Below are 13,823 nucleotides of genomic sequence, written 5' to 3' on the forward strand. Positions count from 1 at the left end.
GACCCGGGTTCGATCCCCGGCAGCGGCGCCGAAAGGGTTATAAATTCTCTCGGGTTTATACTTGGTTTATTTTCTAAATTTTATGAATATTTGAAAATTTTTCAACTAAATGAATTCAAAATCATGTTTATACATATTTATGAACAAAACTAGGTGTTAATACCGAAATTATTGTTACCCTAAAAAGAGGACATAAATTGAGAAACAACTAAAACGCTTGAATTTATTTATTAAGATATAAAAAGACGCATGAAAAAAGCCAAGTGTGGGGAGAATGTACCAAGTTATTCAATTAAAAACTATCTATCACATGTTTCTGTAAAGTTATTGCAGGTGCTTTTGTTTTGGACTAAATTAACTGTTTTACCCGATTTATTGTAATACTTTTGAAAGAATAGATGGATCTACACGATGAATCAATTCCATTATTAAAAGGAAGTAAAGTCTTCCGAAAAAGACACGCGCTTCTTGATTTAGGTCAAGAAGTTGTCGTCCAGACCAGCTGTAGGTTGACAAAAAATCTTGAAAAGTCATCTCTAGAATCAGCAGGAAATCCAAGGACCTCAGCATCAAACAGGGTCGCCAAGTGGTCAGACTTATCCTAACCATGAGAGGATCTGTCTCGTAAAATGGGGAGGGCACCGTGCAAATTAGCTTGATAAGACTAATGAATCAGACCCCCAGAAAGGATAATCTCCTTAAAGATTAAAAATCAGCTTTTAAGCCTGATATTACTCAATCCTTGAGATTGACCTTAAAGATTGAGAATTACAAACTCATGGAATTCGATGATATCTAAACTCGAGCCTGAACGAAAAAATATTTAGATCAAAATTAAAACAGATTTGTTTTCTGAAAACCTATTTTCAATGCGTTCATTACCATTGAACGTAAAATCCTAGAAATTCACCTGGAATTCATTAGGTCATCTGAAACAAATCGGGTGTCAACCTTAAGAACGGTGGTTGCATAGCATGTTCGAAGATAGGACCTTGTGCCAGACCGAAAAAAAATTATAGGGTGATCTTTACTATTGCTCCTATAAAGGATAGTAATTGCATCCGACACGTTGTAGACCATGAACATCTGCATGTCATTAGACATTGCCTTAACAGTTGGTTGTTCAACACTTTCCTTTACAACCGGACGGTAGTTTATCGAAAGGTAATATACGGAGCAAGTATACTGGGCGTGTTGCTTTCCCAATACAAGGTTAGTAAGTGGGTGACACAAAATCATAAGTTTTTAGCTAAAATTTTCAAATCTGAAACCCACCAAACCCACAAAAACAATTTGCAAACACCGGTGAAGGGTTATTCCGGAAAACTTATCTAGGATAAAATCTAGATTTAATTTACAAAAGATCAAATGTTTTCATAAAGACCAATTTCCTTAAGGATCTAAATTTATATAGTCATGTGGGACTGTAAACCACATCGTTACTATCATTGTTTATACCGCCTTATCAAAATCACTGATGTATAAAGTGTGAAGAATAAAGAAGTGATTCGTGTGATTTAATTTCAAGTTCTGTATTGCTTGAGGAAAAGCAACGTTCAAGTGTGGGGATATTTGATAGTGCTCCAAATGAACATATATTTAGGCGCAATATCCTTCCGATATGTAAAGTTTTCAGTTGCAATTGTTCTATTTTCAAGTAATATTCGTTTAAATAAATAAGTGCGAAGACAAAAGGCGAAAACGAAGATTTGAAGACAAAAACGTCCAAAAAGCTCAAATGTACAAGATACAATCCTAGTGGTTCAGTTTATTGATAAGAAACATCTAAAAATGACAAGAGTACAAGTTGCGGAACGCAAAGTACAAGATATTAAATTATACGAAAGGACGTTCGGAAATCCGGAACCGGGACCTGAGCCAACTATCAACGCCCGACGCAACGGACTAAAAATTATGAGTCAACTATGCACAAGAATATAATATAATATTTAAATAATTATATAAATTTTTTATATATTATATATATTTAAATAAAATGTCGACATGCAAATGGCTAAAAATTTGTGAGCTGGATTTCGGACCTCCGCACTCGCGGAGCTCTGAAGGCTTAAACCTCCACGATCGCGGAGCACACCAGGATCAAAATTTCCTATAAATTCAACGAGCTTCTGCAGAGTTTTATACATAAAAAATAAATAATACTCCTCTGTAATAATAATAAATATATATATATTATATATATAGTATAGTATAGTTTTATATTAGATTAGTTTTGGGTTATGCAAAGGTTATTTTACGGGTTTTAAAGTCGGAGCTCTGTCCGTGTAACACTACGCGATAAATAATCAATGTAAGCTATGTTCTCCTTTTTAAATTAATGTCTCGTACTTAAGTTATTATTATGCTTATTTAAGACGAAGTAATCATGATGTTGGGCTAAAATACTAAAATTGGGTAATTGGGCTTTGTACCATAATTGGGGTTTGGACAAAAGAACGACACTTGTGGAAATTAGACTATTGGCAATTAATGGGCTTTATATTTGTTTAACTAAATGATAGTTTGTTAATTTTAATATAAAGAATTACAATTGGACGTACCTAAAAATAACCATATACACTGAATCGGACACGATGGGCGGGATATTTATATGTACGAATAATCGTTCATTTAACCGGACACGGGAATGAATTAATAGTCACTAGAATTATTAAAACAGGGGTGAAATTATGTACAAGGACACTTGGCATAATTGATAACAAAGTATTAAAACCTTGGGTTACACGCAGTCGATATCCTGGTGTAATTATTAAACAAAGTATTAAGACCTTGTTACAGTTTAAGTCCCCAATTAGTTGGAATATTTGAATTCGGGTATAAGGATAATTTGACGAGGACACTCGCATTTTATATTTATGACTGATGGATTGTTATGAACAAAAACCAGACGGACATATTAAATAATCCAGGACAAAGGATAATTAACCCATGGGAATAAACTAAAAATCAACACGTCAAACATCATGATTACGGAAGTTTAAATAAGCATAATTCCTTTATTTCATATTTAATTGCACTTTTAATTATCGCATTTTTATTTACTATCATTTTATTTATTGCACTTTTAATTATCGCACTTAAATTATCGTCATTTATATTTTTCATTAGGTTTTAATTGTGACTTAAAATATAAAATCGACAAACCGGTCATTAAATGGTAAACCCCTTTTTATATTATTATTATATATAAAAATATATATTTTGTACAAATATAGTTGTTTAAAATATAGTGTAAAATAAGTCGTCTCCCTGTGGAACGAACCGGACTTACTAAAAACTATACTACTCTACGATTAGGTACACTGCATATAGTGTTGTAGCAAGGTTTAGGTATATCCCATCTGTAAATAATTAAAACTTGTGTAATTTGTATCGCTTTTCGTATCAAAAATATATAGTATTTCACGTACACCTCGCACGACATCAATCTCAACTACTAGGTATACTTATAAATAATAACTAATTATTTGTTCTTAAAATGTGCAGAAATGTTATCCTGTTTTTCTTAATGAAGATCTTGTTCAATTATATTATGGCCATTGTTTCATTACTTTGGCTTTCCTCAAGAATATTGGCTTGCAAATGTTAAAAGTTTTGAGTCACAATTTGATGCATACAAAAAGGCGAATCAAATGTTTGCAGATGTAGTATACAACATTATAAAGAAGGTGATATTGTTTGGTGTCATGATTATCATCTTATGTTTCTTCCTAAATGTTTAAAAGAACAAAATCCAAACATGAAGGTTGGTTGGTTTTTGCATACACCATTCCCTTCTTCTGAGATACACAGGATTATTCCCTCGAGATCTGAGTTACTAAACGCTGTTCTTGGAGCTGACTTAGTCGGGTAATTACATAATAAAATTACTGTTCTTGAAGAAAATCCAAATTGGCGCGATAAAGTTGTTTTATTGCAGATTGCTATACCAACAAGAACAATCGTCCCTGAATGTATGGTTGACTTTACGTTGACCAATTTATTTCTTATTTGATTGGTTTTATTTGTTTATAAAAACTTTATGTTTTGGACAGATCAAAAGCTTAGATGTCAAGTTCATGAAATCGTTGGACGCATTAATGGTAGCTTTGGAACACTTGCATCTGTCCCAATTCATCATTTGGCACGTTTCTAATATCGATTTTTCATACATAATTAAAAACATGTTTTTTTCCTTCGTTAATGTATAATAACTTATTATGTTGTGCATTGTGCAGGATCAATCTCTTGACTTTCATGACTTCAGTGCACTGTATGCTATTACTGGTAAATCATTTTGAGTTCTATATTAAGCAAACTTTATTATTTATTATATCAAATTAAATTAAACTTCATTATATCATATTAGACTTTATTATATCGTGTGAGATTAGATGTGGCGCTAATTACATCTCTAAGGGATGGAATGAATCTTGTGAGTTATGAATTCGGCGCGTGCCAAGCTTCCAAAAAGGCGTATTAATAGTAAGTGAGGTATTAATACAGTTATGGAAGCTCAATTAAGAACAACACAAATCCCACCTCTACTTAAAACTGAACGTGCAATTGAAAGATAAAGATGTTCCAATAACTGTTTTTAATATTTTTTTTTTTTTTTTAATTTACAGGGGTTCAATGCGACATTAACGGAACATGTGAACACGGATGGACGGGTTGATCAGTTTAAAGAAATGGAATTTAACTTGCACCCCGAGATAGTTGAACCGTTAAAAAAGCTTTGTAATGATCCAAGAACAACAGTTGTCGTTAGCGGAAGCCATCGATCTGTACTCGATAAGGTTGTAATGGTTAATCACAATTGTATATTTATTTTGTTATTTTTAGTTATTAATTAATTAATACTAATCTGATGATGAGTTGATGATTTTCAGAACTTTAAGGATTACAATATGTGGCTTGCAGCTGAACATGGAGTATTTTTAAGAACAGCTAACAAGATATGGTTACAAACCTTGACTGATAATATAAACCTAGATTGGATCGAAAGTGTAAAGGTGTGTACATTGTTTATGGGAATTTTTTTATTTTTTTTGGTGTTTTTGAAAGTTGACACGTGGTTGCAGCATGTTTTTGAGTATTTCATTGAGCGGACCCCACAGTCATTTTACGAGCTTCGTGAGACGTCACTCGTGTGGAACTATAAGTATTCAGGTTCATACCTGTTATGACAATTTTCCTAGCGCACCCACACTAGCGGAAGCGAGGATATAATTGTTTGAGACAAACTTGCGAGAAATAATAGAATGCAAAATAAAGTAATTGATAACACGACGATTTAACGTGGTTCGGCAAACCCTGCCTACGTCCACCCCAAGAGTCTCCTTTATTCTTATAATATAAAAGAACCCGGTACAAGAAAAAGTACACTATGAGTAAACCCAAACCCCTTAGATTTTAGTATAAAATCTAAGTTTCCCGTACACTCTTTTACACTTCTTACAAGAATAAAACTCTCAACCTCACAAATAAACACACTCCGTTGATAAACCCTATCAACTATGTTTTTCCCATTTGTGACTTGATCCCTTTCTCTGGATACTTATAAATCTCTCCATGGACACCTATTTATAACCTTGCATACATGTGTGTTAGGTACATGTAAACTAGAAACATATAAATGTCTACCATCCATTTTTGACTTGTAAATACTTGCACATGTAAAAGCTCCATGTGAAACCAAATACCATTCTAACACACATGTATTTCATGCATTCCATATTCAACATAATGTGAGTCACCTATGTTGACTACCGTCCAACAATCTCCACCTTGACGAACATTTATCATCTTCGTCACCGAAAATACTAACACCTAGTACTTTCACCATTTGGCCTCTTTACCACCACTGCACACACCTTGAATCACCTTGGTCCTGAACCCCGATTCAAATAAAACCGGCCAATAACCATGTGCAGCTGACCCCGTCAACTTACCCGGTTGACTCCGGAGAGGAGTCTCGAATCACCTCTCTTACCACAGTAGGATTTTCCTTCTCACCATCGTCTACCTTGGTCAAACATGTCCCAACATGTTCCCGACCTGTTCCCGCGTGCACGCTTTCTAAACCTTCGAGACACGAGTACATTTTGTACTCGCCACCGGACGATATAAACCCTCATACTTCTCTCGCTTCATCAGGACCTTCACGCCACTTGTGATTTTCCTAACTCCACCTACGGCCTAATATCCGTATCCTTGAGAATCCAACACGTATAAGAAAATTAGATTCTTGCACATCCTTGGTGTGTACGCCACACCACCAAGAGCGTAAGCAGCTCCATGAAACAATTTTATTTTCACCATGCAAACACCCTCAACATCACATGTTGAACCATCACCTAAAGTCAGCACCCCGCTTTCTTTCACATTAGCTTATCAAATTAAGCTTCCTTGGAACACACATGCATCGTACAACCAGAATCTAAAATCCATTCATCTTGAGCAGAAGTAGAACTTTTGAAGATTGTGAGAACATCTTTCACCGGTACATTAACTGCTACCGCAGCCGATGAACCCTCAGATTTACCTTCACCATTCCTCCAGAGTGGACAATACTTCCTGTAGTGACCCCACTCATGACATTTGAAGCACTGGATACCCTTCACGTCGTCTTCTGATCTAGACCTACTGTTATCGCTAGATCTCTTCTCGGCAAACCTTCCCCTTCCATGACCAACCATAGCAAACCCATGCTCAAAACGGTCATCGGATCTTCGTCTCTTATCCTGCGAACTGGGAAGAGAGGCAAGAAGAATAAGGGTCTTATCTTCTTCCTCCTTTAAACCCCAACTTATTCAAGTTGATTAACCAGACCATTAAACACATCCATGTGTTCAATAATATACCAATCGTCATCCGCCATCTCAAATGGCTCCACCTTAAATTGCATACCGCCGTTTCTCGCCATCTCCAAACAAAAAACTATCCATTAAACTTGGATGCTCTGATACCACTTGTTATGACAATTTTCCTAGCGCACCCACACTAGCGGAAGCGAGGATATAATTGTTTGAGACAAACTTGCGAGAAATAATAGAATGCAAAATAAAGTAACTGATAACACGACGATTTAACGTGGTTCGGCAAACCCTGCCTACGTCCACCCCAAGAGTCTCCTTTATTCTTATAATATAAAAGAACCCGGTACAAGAAAAAGTACACTATGAGTAAACCCAAACCCAAGCCCCTTAGATTTTAGTATAAAATCTAAGTTTCCCGTACACTCTTTTACACTCCTTACAAGAAAAAACTCTCAACCTCACAAATAAACACAGTCCGTTGATAAACCCTATCAACTATGTTTTTCCCATTTGTGACTTGATCCCTTTCTGTGGATACTTATAAATCTCTCCATGGACACCTATTTATAACCTTGCATACATGTGTGTTAGGTACATGTAAACTAGAAACATATAAATGTCTACCATCCATTTTTGACTTGTAAATACTTGCACATGTAAAAGCTCCATGTGAAACCAAATACCATTCTAACACACATGTATTTCATGCATACCATATTCAACATAATGTGAGTCACCTATGTTGACTACCGTCCAACAATACCTAACTATCCGTTTTCAGATATTTTATTTTTCATGACCTCAAACTATTAATAATTTTTTTTATCGTTTTTTTTTTTTTTTTTTTTTTTATGAAAGATATTGAGTTTGGAAGACTACAAGCAATGGACATGATGCAGCATTTGTGCAGGGGACCCATATCGAATGCACCAGTCGAAGTTGTACAGGGTGGTAGATCCGTTGAAGTTCGAGCTGATGGGTTCACAAAGGTTTGACCTTTTTTTGACCCATTTTAATATTGTGCGTGTTTATAACGAATATCAACAGTAATCTCTAACTTATGGTGTATGTTGTATGTAGGGTGCGGGTGTAAGTGGCATTTTGGGTCAAGTTATACATGGTAAACATATGAAGGCTCCAATTGACTATGTACTTGTTGTTGGTCATTTTCTTTCAAAGGTATATATCAAGGTGTTTTGGGCAACATGAACTGACCCGACCCGTTTTTTGGGTCAACATGACTGACCCATTTTTTTCGGCGAACATGACTTGAACCGACCCGTTTTGGGGTAACATAACCAGACCCGTTTTGGGTAACATAAAATTACGTTATAATACCCCTTAATTCATCGATCATTAATCATCCACTAAAAATATTAGGTAATAACTGAATTTTAAATACACACCATCTCTAAAATACCCTTTTCTAATAACTATTTTCATTTTCAATTTCAATTTCAATTCAACGAAAAAAAAAAACACGGGGATAACCTAATTTTGCTAGCCCATCTTCTTTCTCTTTCTTTCTCTTTCAATCACATCCCTAATTCACTCGATGTAGTTTTGTGTTCAGATTTAGGGTTTAGGTTAGGGTTTAAGGTTTTGTGTTTAGATTTAGGGTTTAGCGTTTAGGTTTAGGGTTTTGTGTTTAGATATAGGGTTTAGGGTTTAGGGTTCTGTGTTTAGATTTAGGGTTTAGGGTTTAAGTTGGGGTTTAGGGCTTAGATTTTAGGTTTAGGGTTTAGATTTTAGGGTTTAGACTTTAGGATTAGGGTTTTGTGTTTAGATTTATTGTTTAAGGTTTAGGGTTTAGCATTTAGGTTTAAGGTTTTGTGTTTAAATTTAGGGTTTAGGGTTTAGATTTAGGATTTAGGGTTTAGAGTTTAGGTTTAGGGTTGGGTGTTTAGATTTAGGGTTTAGATTTTAGGGTTTAGATTTTAGGGTTTGGAGTTTAGATTTTGGGTTTTGTGTTTAGATTTAGGGTTTAGGTTAGGATTTATGGTTTAGATTTTAGGGTTTAGAGTTTAGGTTTAGGGTTTTGTGTTTAGATTTAGGGTTTAAGGTTTAGGGTTTAGGTTAAGGTTAGGTTTAGGGTTTAGGTTTAGGGTTTAGATTTTAGAGTTTAGAGTTTAGGTTTTAGGTTTAGTTTTATATACTTTACCAGATGTTATTGATTCGTTTATTGCTATTGTTTATGACGTTCGTTAATTGAAACTCGACACCTTGTTGGATTAGATAAAAAATTGAATTTGTGAGTGTAAGGTACATAATTATAATTATGCTAAACTGAAGTTCCATAATGTGTCAAATTCTTAATGGTTGAAAATAGGGAGATGGGACAACATATTATAATGGGTTGACCTTACAAATACGACTATGTCCCAGTAGTTTTGAGTTACTAAAGTGTCATTTATAAAGAAGTTTTGTAGCAACTGTATTATTTCATATTTTGTAAATTTATTATTTCGTATCATTTGTATAATATTAAACATTTCGTATCATATAATGCTTGTGCATATCCATATTAAGAAAAGATTAAATTAATTGCATGGAGTCGTAAATGATAATTTTTAAACATTAAGTGTAGTCGAAACCTAATAGTTTTTCACCAAAGATAAAAAGTGACTCCCTAATGTGACAGGTTGTTTGCAAATTGTTAAGACTCGGCTTAATTGGGTGTTTTAAAGTTGCAAATATGACATTTGTTTGTTGATGATGTTGATTTTTTGTTTTCTTCTCCTTTTGGCAGAAAAAACTTACTCAAACATCACCAATAGTAAATTTGGTGGACCTGCATGCGACTGAACCATGGTAGAGATACATATTTCTTTTAGCTTTATGAAGTTATTTGTTTAATTATTGATGGGTATGGAAGTGTGTACTTGTGTCACTTACTCACTTTAAAGGATCCTTGCAAGTTTGTATCAGTTACGGTGTGTGTATGGGCTTACCAATCTCAGGTATGATTTTTATTTTCTTTATTGTCTTAAAACTTCCAGTGAATATTTTTAAAATAATCTGATTCAGTTGATTTGAAGTTTTGGTTAATTGTTATTAACCTGACAACAGTGAGGTTTGTTGCCGGTGTAGACGGTGATACATATCAGGTTTACCATTACATTTCCTATTTATTTCACAATAAGTAAATGGAACGCTAGGTATTCAAATTCTTTTGTTTCACATTATCAATGGGATCTATACAAAATATTTCTTAGTATGTTCTATTTCTGTTTATATGAAAAATTTGGAAAGACCTTTTTTTGACTCACATTAGTCATCACTCACACATATTCATATGATACTTAATTTGTTCCAATGCATATTTACTTAATACATTTTTCAATCATAATTTGTAGAAGATTATTTTTAAAATTGTTTTGGTGTGAGCATATACTTATATTTAACATATATATATATATATATATATATATATATATATATATATATATATATATATATATATATATATATATATATATATATATATATATATAATTGTAGATACAGGAATGATCATGATGATATGTTTAAGGAGAGAATGCTCAGATGTATATGTTACACAGTTATGTACAATCAATTTATTTTCTCTCTTTTTTCGTTTGAAAACTCTAATATAGCTACTTGAAACATCCATCGATAAGTTTAAAGTATAAAGATGTCAATGCTTTAGTTTTTCATACTATTAAAAGTGTTCATTTCATTGTTTGACTAATGCATATACTACAAAAAAACAAGAATACAAATCAACTTAAATGTACAAGACCCGAAGAACTTTGACCATGAATATTACCTCTTTTTCTGTTGTTACTCTTTACCATAAAAAAGAGCATACATCTAAGTTTAAATTTGTTATATTAGATTGCTGAAATCAAACCATCATTGTAGAAAACAAATCAAAAAGAGGGTCATGGCGCCCCTACGTTAGTAGTATGGAGAATGTGGGATTGTTGCAACAATGATGAAACTCGTGTGATTGTGATAAAGTAAAACCGATGCAACACATGTGACTTAGTAAAAGTAGAAGAAATTCTTGTTCAAAGGTGGTGTTAATGCTTCCGGTGGCAAGGTACTACTTAAATGGTCACTTATTTCTATTTCTATAAACATAAATAGCCAAATAAGCATTGGCGAATCTACATGTAAGGGTGTGGGGTCCTATGACCCCACTACTTTTAAAATTTTTTATAACATGCACTCTTTAAATTATATAGGACACCACTAAATTTAAATATAAGACTCCTTATATTTTTAAAATTTGTAGTTTCTTGAAGGTAAACAACCATTAAAGTATCCTCTCAAATGTAGTTAGCTTTGAAAAAAAAAATTAGGACCCCATTTAGTTTTCATCCTGGATTCGCCACTGCAAATAACTTATATTTATTGTACATGTAATTTAACCAACGAGTTATTGTACAATATCCGACTTCCAACTTTGAATATTATTTTATTGCAAAATTTCTCTGTTTATGTTGTATGCATCGAAACACTTTACTTATTAACCAACATTTTTGCTTGTGGCATCCAAATAAGTACATGGTATCGTAGCAACAATTCCTTGATATTGAGGTTACCATTTTAAAATTTTCATTTTTAGTTAGTAACTTAATCATACAACTGCACTATGAAAATTATGATACGTGGCTTGCATTCGAACACGAATATGTACAATTATATTGGAGTATAAATTTACAAGTGCATTAAAACAGATTTCCTATCATAACATTTCCTTTATTCCTGTTTATCTAATAATTTATTTTGAGTAATTATTTTATTCATATTTTTACATATTTGAGTGTTTGGAATGTTTGGTTGTTTATTTTTCTATGATGGTTGCAAATTAGTTTTAAAATATCGTCATTATATAAAACCCGCAAAATCGCTTGTGAATATGTTCCACCACGAAAGTTTTTAAACATGTTTCTAAAAACAACCTGGACGATCCCTCAACAATGCCAACTATGTTATAGTCGATTAGAAATTGCTCAATAGAGAATCTAATAGTTTTTTAAACTCGACCAAAAAAATGATTAAAAAATTAGGTTTATCTTGCAATATTATATGGTTTTCAACTTCGTGTTTTTATTCCCGTTTGTAACTTATTTGTTTTATTATAACTAATTCAACATTACTTATGATATAGTTTTGGTTTCTAACAAACTAACAAGTACAATATAAAATTATATTACTAGGACAATTAGATATTTGATTTGTCCCTTACAAAAGCCCCGCGAATTCGCGGGTTTTTAACTAGTTAAATTAAATTGAATTAATAAAGTTAACATAGTTTAAATGATATCATTAATATAACATAAGTATTTAATCACTCTATACTTTAAAAGAAGATTTTTATTAGCTAATAAATATTTTCAAAAACACCTTTATAACCCTTAGATTAAAAAATTACTTTAACCTACCCTTAATCCAATGGCTCATATTCATCATCCATCATTATCATTATTAGCTAATAAATCATAAAATTATGTTAAACTACCTAAAATACCCCATCTAAGTGAACCAGGCACGGGGTATTGAGGGATTTTTAGGGGCCTTTTTTTAGGGTTAAAAAGTGGTTTCATTGATGCCTCCAATCGTAATTCTAAATAAAATATCCACAGTAACTTCATCTTCATCGTAGACTTTTTTCATTCATTTGATTATTATTATTTACATTTATGCTTTTTATTTATACAAGTTTGTTAAGACAAGGTATATGCGACGCCGGCTAAAGGAATCATTACCGTCAATTATGGTACGTTCTGTTAAGGAGCCGACGGATCATACGGCGGAGACTAATGATGATAATAAGAAGGGCTTGCGAGGTATATAACTTATGTTAATTGTTTACTTTAGGTTCTATATATTATATATGTTGATATTGAATATTGATTTGTCTTAATGTTGTGCTTATTTTCTTTAACATGAATTTGGCATAGAAAATAGTTTAATTGCAATTAACCTTTTGTACTAATGTTAATTGTGTGATTGGCATCCGTCAAACTTAGCTTGGTGAAAAATTGATGGTGCTTATTGCTAGCTGCTTCTAGCTATATTCTTGAGTTTTTAATTTTTTATAGGGAAATCATTTTTTATTAATTTGTTTTTAATTTTTTTGGCTAATATATTGATGCATTGTTGTGGGTTATAATGAAAACACTGTGGGTATTTGCAAAATTTATAGATGCAGTCGATTAATGTGGGATCAAAAGAGTACTTGAGACAAATTTATACACGCGGTCGGTTAATACAATTGTTCAAGTTTTTGTTGTGCAACCTGCTGAAACAACTGTCAAGGCAAGTTTTTCTCAAAAATTTGTTGTCTTTAAAGATAAAAAATATATAAATGTGTCAATATGGGCTGTGTTTCATTTTAAATGGGACAGGGGCGTCAACTCGAATTTTCTTTATTAAAAGAAACATGTGTCAGTTAGTTATAGTCAACTTTTTAACTTAAAGAAAATGAGTCTATAAATTTAAACTTTTAACGAAAAAGGAATCTGGGTCTGTTGGAACAAGTCAAATTTAAACTTAAAGTGAACTCGGTCGTTTAGGCATCTTAAAATTCTATGGCTAGACATAAGTAACTTTGGTGGAAATGTGGAGATGTCATCTCTGGAAGGTGGCGAATGTGTTGAAAAGTTTATCGGGCCTAAGTTAATCGGGTCAGGGTCAAAGCATCGATCAAGAACAAGTTTCCTGAACCAAGAATGTCTGGCCTCACTGAGTAGGCTGAAGTTAAGGTACGTACATGGGTATCTTAGGCATAAAAGTACACCATAGTTCTGTAGCATGTAAATGTGACACATGCAGTGTTGATTTGCGTTTTACATTGACAATATTATATGCTTTAATAGTGAACTTTGGTTACTACTGTGTACCACTTGACCTATTTGGACGATTTCAAATTTGGTTCAAATTTGAGGTGTGTATATTGTTAGTGGATATTATAATTTGTTTTAGGTTATTATCTAAAATGCATCAAATTAACTTCACTCAAAATTTTAT

General features: G+C 33.0%; 1 pseudogene; it reads left to right on the forward strand.

Annotated features, from left to right (window-relative positions):
* The first annotated feature begins 3,886 nt into the window (after positions 1–3,886).
* Positions 3,887–13,598, forward strand: LOC139901464 (alpha,alpha-trehalose-phosphate synthase [UDP-forming] 1-like; annotated as a pseudogene).
* Positions 13,599–13,823: the final 225 nt, after the last annotated feature.

This window comes from Rutidosis leptorrhynchoides, chromosome 3 (assembly GCF_046630445.1).
Source record: "Rutidosis leptorrhynchoides isolate AG116_Rl617_1_P2 chromosome 3, CSIRO_AGI_Rlap_v1, whole genome shotgun sequence".
Taxonomy (NCBI): Eukaryota; Viridiplantae; Streptophyta; class Magnoliopsida; order Asterales; family Asteraceae; genus Rutidosis; species Rutidosis leptorrhynchoides.